Source organism: Narcine bancroftii, chromosome 6, assembly GCF_036971445.1.
Source record: "Narcine bancroftii isolate sNarBan1 chromosome 6, sNarBan1.hap1, whole genome shotgun sequence".
Classification (NCBI taxonomy): Eukaryota; Metazoa; Chordata; class Chondrichthyes; order Torpediniformes; family Narcinidae; genus Narcine; species Narcine bancroftii.
The window spans coordinates 254,481,418-254,496,264 of NC_091474.1; the positions used below are offsets into that span (position 1 = coordinate 254,481,418).

Sequence of the window (14,847 nt, forward strand, 5' to 3'; positions counted from 1 at the left end):
CGACATGTACTACCTGGGGTCTGCGCCACTTTTTGTGTTGAGTGCTGTTGGACGGGGAGTGATGCCAAGATGCACTGGCATCTCTCCTTAAGGCCCGCGCAACCCTCACAGGACGTGGGCCATCTCCCCGCACAGCGTGAAGAATTCAAAATACATCCCAGTTACTGGTTCACTCTCCTGCTGAGGGGACATCTCTCGTTTAAGAAGCGCTGCTGTTACCAGACACTACAAAGTATTCCCTAACCTCCTCCACCTTCAGGCACTTCATTCTCGTTATCCTTCTGTTCTTCACATACACACAAAACCCCCTGAAGTTCTCCTTAATCCTACATGCCAAGGCCTTTTCTTTTCCCCTTCCAGCTCTCTTGTCCCTTCTTCACCTCCTTTGGCTCCCATGTTCTAAGAAGAATGGTTTTGCCAGGTTTTATTTGAAACCAAGAGCATTTTCTGAAGATTCGGCTGCTGGCCAAAGTTAAACCGGGCATATTTCAGCTGAACCCTCTCTTCTGATCCTCACGGAGCCGACCCCTCTGATCCTCAAGGGGTCCAATGTTATCCCTCACTATTCTTTGACTTTTAATGTACCTGTAGATTTATTTTTACTTTTCCTGCCAAAGCAGCCTCATATCTCCTTTTAGTTGTTCTAATTTCCTTACGATTTTTTTTACTCCCCTTATATTTCTCAAGCAGTTCATCCCTTCCTTGCAGTTTATACTTGTTCTACACGTCCCTCTTCCTCCGAACCAAGTTCCCAATATCCCTTGAAAACCAAGGCTCCCTACAGTTTCTCACCTTTCCTTTAATCCTCACAGGGACAGACCAACTGCACTCTCAGAACTTCTCCTTTGAATATCTTCCATTTATCTGTTACATCCTTCCCAGAAAATACATTCTCCCAAATTCACACCCTCTAAATCCTTTCACATCTCCTCAAAATTAGCCTTGTTCAATCAAGAATCTCAACTTTAGGCCCAGCCTGATCCTTCTCCATAATGAACCTAAAACTAATAGTATTATGATCACTGGACCCAAAGTCCCCAACACAAACCTCTGAACCTGCTGGTGTGAGTCTTGTGGCACCGATGCCTCTTTCCTGATGGCAGCAGCGAGAACAGAGCGTGTGCTGGGTGGGGTGGATCCTTGACGATTGCTGCTGCTCTCCGACAGTAGCGTTCCCTGTAGATGTTTCCGATTTTGCTTGTGATGTCCTGGGCTGTGTCCACTCCCTTTTGCAGGGCTTTACATTCAGGGGTATTGATATCCCCGAACCAGGCCGTGATGCAACCGGTCAGCACATTTTCCACCGCACGTCTGTAGGAATTTGCCAGGGTTTCTGGTGTCGTCCGAAACCTCCGCAAACTCCTGAGGAAGTGGAGGCGCTGACGAGCTTTCTTCACGATGCCATTGGTGTGTTGGGTCCAGGAAAGATCCTCCGAGAGAGTGACTCTCTAGAACTTAAATTTGCTCACCCTCTCCACCTCTGATCCCCCCGATGATCACAGGATCGAACCCCTCTGGCTTTCCCTTTCTAACGTCAACAGTCAGCTCCTTGGTTTTGCTGCACCATCTCCCCTTTTTATACAAGGATCATTATGGTAAACATGGGTGAATTTGTACATGGCGTGAGTAGAGCAGGGGGTTACTCCCACACCCCCCTGAATCATGATACCAGTTCTGTCTCCAAATGCTTTCAGAGACAGTAGAAAAGGCCGATGAGTTTCACATCACGTCCACAGTCCATATCTCCTCGTGACCCGGTCCCCATTTCATTCACCCCCTGCTCCTGGAATGAGCAACGAAAGGGAATACTTTCTAAATTCATCCCTGTGCACAACTTTATCCATCGTCGCTGCACCCTGGCACATGCAGTGGAGGGTTAGAGAAGGTTCAGACATTGACTGGAATGATAGCAGGAGTGAAAGGGTTGGTATAGTAGCTGGGTCTTGGACTGTCTAGATGGATGAGGGGGACCTTGTGGGGGCATTTCAAATGCTGAAGGGTCTGGACAGAAGAAATGCGGCAAGGATGTTTCCCATGAAAGGGAAAGACAAGAAGGCATCATTTCAAGGATAAAACCAGGTCAATTTAAAACCGGGATGCAGAGAGTTGTGAGTCTGTGGAACTTACTGCCACCGGCGGCTGTGAAAGTGAGGTTGTTGGCAGGCATTTGATTAGTCAGGGTATTGGGTTACTGGGAGTGGAGCTGAATGGGTGGATGATTAGAAGGGCATGGCTGACTGGATGGGCTGAATAGCCTATTTCTGCTCCTGTGTCATGTAAACTGGAGAAACTTACAATGTGCTGGAAGAACTCAGCAGGTCAGCTAGCATCTGTAGAAGGGACTAGACAGTCAATGCTTTGGGCTGAAACTCTGCATCAGGCGCAGAGAGAAAGGAGCAGAACCCCTGAATGAAAGGTTGGGCTGGGTGGCGAGGAGATGGACGAAAGGGTGGGCTGGGTGGGGAGGAGATGGACGAAAGGGGGGGCTGGGTGGGGAGGAGATGGACGAAAGGGTGGGCTGGGTGGGGAGGAGATGGACGAAAGGGTGGGCTGGGTGGGGAGGTGATGGACGAAAGGGTGGGCTGGGTGGGGAGGAGATGGACGAAAGGGTGGGCTGGGTGGGGAGGAGATGGACGAAAGGGTGGGCTGGGTGGGGAGGAGATGGACGAAAGGGTGGGCTGGGTGGGGAGGTGATGGACGAAAGGGAGGGGCTGGGTGGGGAGGAGATGGACGAAAGGGTGATGGGTGGGGGATGCAGAAGGATGGGCCTAGAGAGATTGGGGAAGCGAGGAGGGGGGTGAGAGGTTGAATAAACAGGGAGCGGAGCAGTTTGAGGAGGTCGATGTTGATGCCATCTGGTGGGAGAACAGAGGTGTAGGGGGCACAAGAACGGCTTTCAAAGGTTGCAGAGCGATGTAGACCAGCTGGAAAAATAAGATCCCGCATCAGATACAGCAAACTGGTGAATGCAGACTCAATTTTAACATTTAAGAAGAATTTGGACAGGTATGTGGATGGGAGGGGTGTGGAGGGCTATGGACTGGATGCAGGTCAGCGGGACTAGGCAGAATAATCGTTCAGCACAGACAAGATGGGCCGAAGGGCCTGTTTCTATGCTGTAATGTTCTCTAGTTCTGAAATCTGCTTTGGCCCCTTCCTACCTGTCACCCACAGATGCAAGAACAAGGCTTCTCATTCTCTCCACCGGTCTCCACATCCAACCTCTACTCCACAATTTCTGTCACCTACAATGCGATCCCACCACCAGACACAACTTCCCCTCCCTCTGTGACTCCTCCTCCACTCCTCCCTCCCCGCCAATCGCCCCCTTATCCTGCATCATAGGAAGTGCCCACCCCTCCTCCCTCACCGCTAGTTGAAGCCCCACATAGTCCATCCAAGTGAAGCAACATTTCACTTGTGAATCTGTAGGGGTCATCCACTCCATCCTGTGCTCCCACTGTGGTCTCCTCCACGTTGGAGAGACTGGATGCCGACTGGGAGATCACTTTGTCGAGCAACTTGGCTCCTTCTGCCGCATGGTGTGGATCTCCCAGTGGCCACCCATTGGAATTCCACACCCTATTCCCACCCCAATGTCTATGCAAGGCCTTGTGTACTGTCAAACCAAGGCAAAATTGAGGATCAACACATAATATTCCGTTGGGCACTCTACAACCAGACAGCATCAATACCAGTCTTTTCAAGGGGTACCTACCCTGAAGATGTTCCCGTCTCCCACGACTTCCCTCCGTAATCCCTGCTGCTCTCAAACTACGTCCACGTACTCCCCCAGATTCACTTCCTGGCAGCATGTCATCTTGCGTCCACCTCTCGCCTCCCCCCCTCCACCTGTGACCACCTCCGCCCCACCTGAGTCCACCTCCCCCCACCTGTGTCCACCTCACTTCCCCCAACTGTGTCCACCCCCAACCTGTCTCCACCTCCCCCCCACCTATCTCCACCTTCCCCACACCTGTCTCCACCTCCCCCACCTGTCTCCACCTCCCACCCACCTGTCTCCACCTCTCCCCACCTGTCTCCACCTCCCCCTACCTGTCTCCACCTCCCCCCACCTGTCTCCACCCCCCCACCTGTGTCCACCACCCCCCCCACCTGTGTCCACCTCCCCCCACCTGTGTTCACCTCCCCTACCTGTGTCCACCTCCCCCACCTGTGTCCACCTTTCACCTCCCCCACCTGTGTCCACCTCTCTCCTCCCCCACCTGTGTCCACCTCTCACCTCTCCACACCTGTGTCCACCTCTCACCTCCCCCACCTGTGTCCACCACTCACCTCCTCCTACCTGTGTCCACCTCTCACCTCCCTCACCTGTGTCCACCTCCCCCCACCTGTGCCCACCTCCCCCCACCAGTGTCCACCACCCCCACCGCCCCCACCTGGGTCCACCTCACTCCCACTTGGGTCCACCTCACTCCCACCTGGGTCCACCTCACTCGCACCTGGGTCCACCTCACTCCCACCTGGGTCCACCTCACTTCCACCTGGGTCCACCTCACTCCCACCTGGGTCCACTTCACTCCCATCTGGGTCCACCTCACTCCCACCTGGGTCCACCTCACTCCCACCTGGGTCCACTTCACTCCCACCTGTGTCCACCTCTCACCTCCTCCCCCCTGTCCACCTCCCCCACACCTGTGTCCACCTCTCTCCTCCCCCCACCTGTGTCCACCTCTCACCTCTCCCCACCTGTGTCCACCTCTCACCTCCCCCACCTGTGTCCACCTCTCACCTCCCCCACCTGTGTCCACCACTCACCTCCTCCCACGTGTCCACCTCTCACCTCCTCCCACCTGTGTCCACCTCCTCTGACCTCTGTCCACCTCTCACCTCCCCCTCACCTGTCCACCTCTCTCCTCCTCCCACCTGTCCACCTCTCACCTCCTCCCACCTGTGTCCACCTCTCATCTCCTCCAACCTGTGTCCACCTCTCACCTCCGCCTCACCTGTGTCCACCTCTCCTCCTCCCACCTGTGTCCACTTCTCTCCTCCCCCACCTGTGTCCACCTCTCACCTCTCCCCATGTGTCCACCTCTCACCTCCCCCACCTATGTCCACCACTCACCTCCTCCCACCTGTGTCCACCTCTCACCTCCTCCCACCTGTGTCCACCTCTCACCTCCCCCACCTGTGTCCACCACTCACCTCCCCCACCTGTGTCCACCACTCACCTCCTCCCACCTGTGTCCACCTCTCACCTCCTCCCACCTGTGTCCACCTCTCACCTCCTCCAACCTGTGTCCGCCTCTCACCTCTGCCTCACCTGTGTCCACCTCTCTCCTCCTCCCACCTGTGTCCACCTCTCACCTCCTCCCACCTGTGTCCACCTCTCACCTCCTCCCACCTGTGTCCACCTCTCACCTCCTCCCACCTGTGTCCACCTCTCACCTCCCCCACCTGTGTCCACCACTCACCTCCCCCACCTGTGTCCACCACTCACCTCCTCCCACCTGTGTCCACCTCTCACCTCCTCCCACCTGTGTCCACCTCTCACCTCCTCCAACCTGTGTCCGCCTCTCACCTCTGCCTCACCTGTGTCCACCTCTCTCCTCCTCCCACCTGTGTCCACCTCTCACCTCCTCCCACCTGTGTCCACCTCTCATCTCCTCCCACCTGTGTCCACCTCTCACCTCCTCCCACCTGTGTTCACCTCTCACCTCCCCCACCTGTGTCCACCTCTCACCTCCCCCTCACCTGTGTCCACCTCTTACCTCTCGGCCTATGCTCCTCGTTCTGCCCCTTTCTCACTCCTGCCCCCACCCTGTCATTTAATTCAGGCATCTGCTGAACATTTGCTCATTGCCTTGACGACGGGCTCAGGCCCGAAATACTGGTCACTCTTGACTTCCCATGGATGCTGTGTGACCTGCTGAATTTATCCTCCTCGTTTCTGTACCACACTTGGTCCCAGCATCTGCCAGCTCTCCTACTCAACATCGACCTCCCAATTCCGTTAACCCCCTCCCCCTGGTCTCCTTATTCCTCCATTCCTCCAGCTCCCCACTCCTTCCTTCTTGGCCCTCGGCCCCCTCCCCATCACCTCCCACCTGTACCCATCTTTCCTGCCCTCTCCCCACGTCTCCGCTGCCTGATTTTCACACTCAGGACTCTGGTGTGATACATCAGTGCCTTGTGCGGAAGGAACTGCTGAGTTTCTCCACCATTTCTGTTGCTCTCAACCTCAGCACCTGCAGATTTTCTTGTTTACCTCCCTTCACTCACCTCCTTCAAACCGTGGATCCCCCCACCCCCCGCCTTCACACCCCGTATGCCCACCACCTCTTTCTTTATCTTAGGATGCCCTGATACATGAGTGGTCTCCACATTGGCTTTCCTGCCAGTGTTCGTGACCTTCTCCATGGTGAACACTAATGGCTAATGGCTCAGTTACCAAGGCAATAATGCAGGTACCTGGAGCATTAAACGATATGCAGAGGTGAGGTGAACACAGGCAGAAAAACATGAGAACTGTTAGTGAAATCAAAGGAAAAAATTAGACATTTTGTAGGTGTGACAAATGTGAATATTGTCCAGGCAATCCTGAGTACAGAGGGGGAGGGGAGGGGTAGGAGTGAGGGGTGAGGGGGAGAGGGGTCAGGAAGGGAGGGAGGGATTGGAGAGGGACAGGGCAGGAGTGAGGGGAGAGGGGACAGGGCAGGAGTGAAGGGAGAGGGGACAGGGAGGGAGGGAGAGGGAGGGAGGGGGAAAGGGACATGGCAGGAGTGAGGGGTGAGGGGACAGGGAGGGAAGGGAAGGGGAGAGGGACACGTCAAGAATGAAGGGAGAGGGACAGAGGGAGACAGGACAGGAGTGAGGGGAGAGGGACAGGGAAAGGGAGGGGACAGGGAGGGAGGGGGAGAGGGACAGGGCAGGAGTGAGGGGAGGGACAGGGTAGGAATGAGGGGAGAGAGGGGATAGGGCAGGAGTGAGGGGAATGGGGCAGGAGTGAGGGGAAAGCGGACAGAGGGAGGGGGAGAGGGACAGGGCAGAATGAGGGGGAAGGGGGGTAGGGCAGGAGTGAGGGGACAGGGACGGAGGGGGAGAGGGTCAGGGCAGGAGAGGGAAAGAGGGAGGGAGCATTGGAGATGGGAGGGAGGAGGCTGTGGGAGGAGGGGAGTGGGTAGAGGGTGTAGAGGGAGACTGGAGGGTGAAATGGAGGGAGAGAGGGGAGGGCAGATGAGAGGAAGAGGGGAGAGGGATAGAGTGGGGACAGGGCAGGTGAGGGGGAGAGGAAGGGAGGGGCAAGTGGGAGAGGGGAATCAGGGTAAGTGAGGGAGAGTAGGCAGGGCAGGTGAGAGTGGAGGGAGGGGGACAGGTGGGTGAGGGGAGGGGAAGGAGAGAGGGACAGGGCAGGGAGGGATAGGGAGCGAGGGAGGGAATGGGCCAGGCTGGGGGAGGAAGAATGTGAAAGAGCAGGAGAGAGGAGTGGAAAAGAAGGAAGGAGTCAGAATGAGAGAGGGGGTGGAGGGAGGAGGAAGAGTTGAAGGGACAAAAAGAAACTGACCTGGCCTGAATCAATGTATCCCAAGCTGTTCTGAGAAGCAAGAGAGGACGTGCCAGAGACACCTGCCATCATTTCTCTCGCCCTGAGCGCTGTAAAAAATTCAGTGGGGTTGAACAATGAAAGATTGGATAATTTGAGTAGGAAAATCGTGGTGGGAAATTATTGGGGAGCTCTGGTGATTAATCATTTCCTTTCAACATGTGGAAAGAGAGAGATTAATTAGACAATGTTGAGACTGGTCCGAACGGAATGTGCCATTTAATTTCCCATCGAATCGTTGCAGGTTGTCTGAGATTATAATAGGTTTCAGATTGCACTGGAAAAGTGGGTCAAGGAATGGCAGGTGGAATTTAAATCCAACAAGGGTGAGGTTGGACCAGGGCAGGATTTACACAGGCAATGGTAGGGTTCACGACAGCATTGTAGAACAAAGAGGGACTTAGAAACAGTTGGCCATTCGGCCCGTCGAGCCTGCTGCACCATTCATTGGCTGATCTGATAACTGCTCATCTCCAACGACCTGCCTTTCCCCATATCCCTTAATTCCCGACCATGTAAAAATCTAGCCAACCTTGTCTTAAATATATTTACTGAGGTCACCTCCACTGCTTCAATGGGCAACAAATCCCACAGATTCACCACCCTCTGGGAAAAGCAGTTCCTCCTCATCTCCATCCTAAACCTTCTACCCTGAATCTCAAGGCTATCCCCTAGTTCTTGTCCCACATGCCAGTGGAAAATTTTTTAGCGATTCCTTTCATAATTTTATACGCTTCTGTAAGATTCCGTATCCCATATACGATTCAACGAGGTGCCAGCTGAGGTGGTGAATGTGGGCTCATTTTTAACATTTAAGAAGAATTTGGACAGGGACATAGATGGGAGGGGTATGGACCGGGTGCAGGTCAGTGGGCCCAGGCAGAATAATCTTTTGGCACAGACAAGAAGGGCCAAAGGGGCCTGTTTCTGTGCTGCAATATTCTATGGTTCTATCCCCTCTGGCTATTCTCCTGCCTGGCTGATCTCCTCTCCGTGTTTTCTCCCCATGCCCCGTGACCCCTTCAGCCAATGGGCCCCCATCCAACTCCCTTCTGAATGCATCCATTGAACCGGCCTCAGTGATGTTCTGTGGTCTCTGTCCCCTCAGTGACCTCTGTCCCCTCTCCCTGTTCTATGGCCTCAGTCCCCTCAGTGACCTCTGTCCCCTCAGTGACCTCTGTCCCCTCAGTGTCCTCTGTCCCCTCGGTGACCTCTGTCCCCTCTCCCTGTTTTCTCTCCATGCCCCGTGACCCCTTCAGCCAATGGGCCCTCATCCAACTCCCTTCTGAATGCATCCAGTGAACTGGCCTCAGTGACGTTCTGTGGCAGGACTTTGCACAAGTTCACAGCACTCTGAGTGAAGAACTTTCTCCTCCTCTCAGTCCTCGATGGCTTCCCCGTATCCCCTTATTCTGGACTCCCTCAACATCCAGAACATTCTTCCTGCTCTCTCCCTCACTTAGAGTCCAGTTCATTCCCCAGACCCAGACCCAGTCTGGCCTCTCCTCTCGTTCGCTGGTCCACACACGGTGTCAGAAATCCTTCTTGGATTTCAGCCCCTCCATGCCCCATCAGTCAGGAGGTGCCGGTTATTTAATGGGGGGAGAGGAGGGGAGGGTTGATGGACGGGAGGGGAGGGGGAAGGGTCAGTTCAGGGGAGGGGTTGACAGGAAGTGAGGGGGGCATGATCGGATGGGTTAATCACCAGTTTGAGTGATTTGAGGGAAGGGTTGAAGTGGTGTCATTCATGTGGTCAGTTCTGGGGACAGGTTTGCGACATCCAAGGCTAATATGGCTGTCAGTGGGACAGGAGCTGGGCACTGCCCCAGGGACTGGGGGTGGGTGTGAGCCACCCATCAGCAACTGAGGTGCTCAGGCAAGGCTGACAGCTGGACTGCTCCGAGCAGGTCAGGTAGCAGCTGTGGAGAGAGAAACTGAGCCAGGTCTCCAGTGTGTGGTCTCTGGAAAGGGACGTTAACTCCGTTTCCCTCCTCACGCATACTGCCTCACCTGCCAAGCCTTTTCCCTGTGCTGGCCAAGCTTCATCTTCCCAGACGCCATGTGCAGAATTCCTGGTTTTCAGTCATGATTCTGCGGCTAATTTTGGAAGTGAAAGGGTCTGCTGCCTGAACCGGGTCTGGCAACATGGAAGGTCATCTTCGCCATTCCTGAGACTTACTCCTGTCACATTTGCTATTAATGTGCTTTGAACAAGGTCCCTGCTCACCTTGCAAAGTGGTTCCCGCGGTGTGAGGTTCACACCCAACTCCCACATTCACAGAACCTGAGCTTTTGTTTTCCACACTTGGCTGCATTTAATTACAGGAGCTCAAGACTCTTTCTGAGCTCATCGATTGCCCCAAACCAATACATTCCCTCAATAAATGGAAATCAGACATCCACATCTACCGTGAGCACACGCACACTCTCATTAACCATCAGCTCCCAGGCAGGCAGCTCATCACACCACAAACCATCCATCTCCCTTCACTGATTCTTTAATCGAGCAAGAACATGGAGTCTGGGGAGTAACAGACTGCAATGACAATGAATTAAATCATCCTCACACTTCAAAGAACTAGACCATCCAAACTCAAGCCAAGTGCAAGCCACAATATCATTCCACTGAAATATACCACAATCTACCTAATTACACAGGGCCTTGCAGACCACACCCCAAGCAACCTGTACGAGAAATCACCCCCCACCCACACACACATACCCCCCACGCACACCCCACACACACCCTCCCACACACATACCCCACACACACCCCCACACACATCCCCCACACACATATACCCCCACACACATCCCCCACACACCCCCCCATACACCCCCCCACACACTCCCCCACACACACCCCCCACACACATACCCCACATACATCCCCCACACACACCCCACACACACCCCCCACACATCCCCCACACACATCCCCCACACACACACCTTCACACACACCCCCACACATACCCCACACACACATCCCCCACACACACATACCCCCCACACACACACCCCCACACACACACTCCCACACACTCTCCCCTCACACATCCCCCACACACATCCCCCACACACACACCCTTCACACACACCCTCACACATACCCCACACACACACATCCCCCACACACACACATCCCCCACACACACATACCCCCCCCACACACACCCCCCCACACACACCCCCACACACACACCCCCACACACTCTCCCCTCACACATCCCCAACACACACCCCCATAACCACACCTCCCCACACACACCCCCCACACACATCCCCCACACAAACATACCCACACACACACACACCCACACACACATAACCCCCACACACACACATACCCCCACACACCCACACCCACACACACACATAACCCCCACACACACATATCCCCACACACACATACCCCCCACACACACATACCCCCACACACACAAACCCTCCACTCACACATACCCCCTACACACATCCCCCACACACATACCCCAACACACATACCCTCACACACACACCCCACACACACACACATCCCCCCCACACACATCCCCAACACACACCTCCATAACCACACACACTCCCCCACACACACATCCCCCACACACACCCCCATAACCACACCTCCCCACACACATCCCCCACACACACACCCCCATAACCACACCCCCCACACACATCCCCCACACACATCCCCCACACATATCCCCCCACACACTCCCCCACACACACATCCCCACACACATACCCACACACACCCCCCACACATACCCCACACACACATACCCCCCCACACTCCCCCCACACTCCCCCCACACACACATACCCCCCCACACTCCCCCCACACTCCCCCCACACACATACTCCCCACACACACACCTCACACACACATATATATATGTATATATACATAGATAGATATATCTATCGACACACACACACACTTGTATGTACACACACATGCACACTCAGATTTCAGATTTGTCAGGGTCCATACATGACATCATATACAACCCTGAGATTCTTTTTTCACACTCACCCTTGACGCATACACACACATGCATAAATACGCAAACACACACACTCATACACGACAAAGACCCACCTGTGCATGTACCAGCATGCACGCAAACACCCACGATACTCACACATCCCTCCGCACACATCCCTCCGCCCACACCCTCCGCCCACACCCTTCGCCCACACCCTCCGCCCACACCCTCCGCCCACACCCTCCGCCCACACCCTCCGCCCACACCCTCCGCCCACACCCTCCGCCCACACCCCGAATCTGCACTTACTGTCAAGGGTGAAGTGATGCACTTTGGAAGGTTGAACTTGCAGGGGTTTGTGGTGAATGGCAGGATTCCATCAGAGTGGAGGAACAGAGGGGCCTTGGGCTCCAGGTCCATTTGCCGCTGTTGGAGAGGCTGCAGGTGCCTGAATTGGAGAAAGTTGACAGAGCTAGGAGTTTCTCTTTGGATGAGATTATGTGAGGCATGGGTAGAATGAACAGCCAGCACCTTTTCCCAGGGTGGCCATAGCCAATATATCAGAGGTAGAAGGTGTGTGGGGAAAAGTTAAGGAGAGATGTCAGAGGTAGGCTTTTGACATAGAGTGGTGGGTGCATGGAATGCCTCGCCAGGGAGGTGGTACAGGCTGGTTCAATGGGGGCATTTAAAAGACTCAGGCAACGAGAATGAGCAGGCAGTGAACAGGGCGGATGGTGTGCAGGAGGTACCCTCTGCCGTGAGATCGTGGGGAAGGATCGGCAGTCGATTGGGGCAAAACAGCAAGTGGAAGATTAAGGCCTTAACTTGGGGAACTTTGGAAGCAAAACAAAAAAGGGAGCTGAAGGTCAGGGAACCCTTGGGAGGCAGTGATTATGTGGTAGAATTTGCTCTGCAGTCTGAGAGGCAGAAAGTATAACCAGATGTAACTGTATACGAGTGGGATAAAGGGGACGACAGAGATGTGAGGGACCAGAAAGGCACATGTGCAGGGAAGATCAGCAGTGGCTGGAGTTTCTGCGGGAAATGAGGAACCTGCAAGACGGGTATGTTCCAAAACAGAAATACTTAAATGGGAAAAAAATCAAAGCTGAAATAAAAACCAAAGAAAGGATAGACAAGAAAGAAAGACATTAGTGGGAAGGTGGAGGGTGGGAAGCTGTTAAACACTCACAGAAGGGCAAGGAAGAAAGACATTAGGAAGGAAAAGATGAAAATGAACACAACAAATAATATCAGAAAGGGCACGAAAGGCTTTTTAAAACTCCATTAAGAATAAACAAGAGGCAAGACTAGATGTAGGACAGATAGAGAATGACACTGGAGAAACTGTAATGGGAGATAAGCAGATGACAAAGGAACAGGGTCTATGAACATTTGGAGAAGTCCAGTCTACTCAGGGATAGTCACCAGGGGTTTGTGAAGGGAAGGTCGAGCCTCACGAGTCTAATTGAGTTTTTTGAAGAGGTAAAAAAAGAAATTGATGAGGGTCGGGTGGTAGATGTGGTCGACGTGGATCTTAACGAGCCATTTAACCAGGTTCCCCACGAGAGACTCATCCAGAAAGGCATGAGGGCACCGGATCAGGGGAACCTTGGCTGTGTGGATAAAAAATTGGCCTGTCTGTAGAAAGCAGAGAGTAGTAGTGGAAGGAAAGGATTCTGCCTGGAGGTCAGTGACTAGTGGAGGGGCCACAGGGACCTGTTCTGGGACCCCCTGCTCTTTGTGATGTTTATAAATGACCTGGATGAAGAGGCGGACGGATGGGTCAGGAAGTTTGCGGATGATACGAAGGTTGGAGGAGTTGTGGATGGAGCTGGAAGTTGTCGAAGGTTACAAGAGGATATCAACAGGATGCAGAGTTGGGCAGAAAAGTGGCAGATGGAGTTCAATCCGGATCAGTGTGAGGTGATGCATTTTGGACGGACAAACCAGGAGGCTGAGTCCAGGGTTAATGGTCAGTTACTGAAGGGTGTGGATGAACAGAGGAACCTTGGGGTCCAAATCCATACATCCCTCAAAGCCACCGCACAGGGTGATGGGATAGTTAAGAAGGCCTATGGGGTTCATTAATAGGGGGATTGAGTTCAGGAGTAGAGAGGTCATGTTGCAGCTTTACAAATCTCTTTTCCAAGAATGCAATATTTGTTTTGATCGTTGCCCATTCAAGTACCAGACTTTTTCTTTCAAAACTTGAATAAAATAATACGTGAATTTCTTTGGAAAGGTAAGATGTCAAGAATTGGTTTAGAAAAATTAATGTGGAAATTTGATCAGGGTGGACTAAGACGACCAAATTTTAAGAATTATTTTGAAGCAGCTCAATTGAAGTTTTTGTCCTGTTATCAATGGGATGAAAAACCAGCTTGCATTCAAATAGAAATGAATAAAATCGGTGAAACTATTTCGGAGTAAATTTTGTATAGTGAGTCGTTTAAAGGAACTAAAGATTTTTCCATATTGAAACATATTTTAACCATCTGGAATAGAATTCATATTGAGAAAGATGAAGTGGGCGTACACCGCGGTATTGCGAACCACCACCGTCAGTTCACAGACTACCTGACACATCGCAGGCTAGCAGTGCTGAGTGCCAAAGTACAGCGAGTGGATCAGGTGAAGCCCCTGCCTCAAGGGGCAGGGGCGCTAATGGCTTATAGCTTTAACCTGGTGGTCCTGTGGACCAGCAGCTGTTCACTAATGAACTCATTAACAGGCAGGGAATAAAAGATCTGTGTATGTCTGCAATAAACCAGTCTTGAGTTGCCGACCTTTGTGTGTGTTTGCCTTTATTTAGTAGCATCGACCGTAGGAGCTGCTACACAGGAATAAAAATGATCAGTTATCAAAAATGTTGTTAAAACAAAATCCACTTCTTCCTTTTATTTTAAGTAATTCTTAATTTGATAATTAGTGTAGTAAAGATTTACAGAGAATAAAAGATTGTTTCTTAGGATCTATTTTCTTAACTTTCTTTCTTTCTTTGGCTTGGCTTCGCGGACGAAGATTTATGGAGGGGGTAAATGTCCACATCAGCTGCAGGCTTGTTTGTGGCTGACGAGTCCGATGCGGGACAGGCAGACACGGTTGCTGCGGTTGCAGGGGAAAATTGGTTGGTTGGGGTTGGGTTTTTCCTCCTGTGTCTTTTGTCAGTGAGGTGGGCTCTGCGGTCTTCTTCAAAGGAGGTTGCTGCCGGGAGGAGTCACATGATGGAGTAGTGGCCGGACAGTGAACTCCAGCCCTCTCCAGAAAAGTCGGGAAAAACAAAGG

General features: G+C 52.9%; 1 protein-coding gene across 2 annotated transcripts in view; it reads left to right on the top strand.

The window, feature by feature from the left end:
* The window catches only part of btbd9 (BTB (POZ) domain containing 9), a 101,778-nt gene that overhangs the window by 45,561 nt on the left and 41,370 nt on the right, over window positions 1-14,847 (top strand). The gene's annotated exons all lie outside the window — the stretch shown is intronic.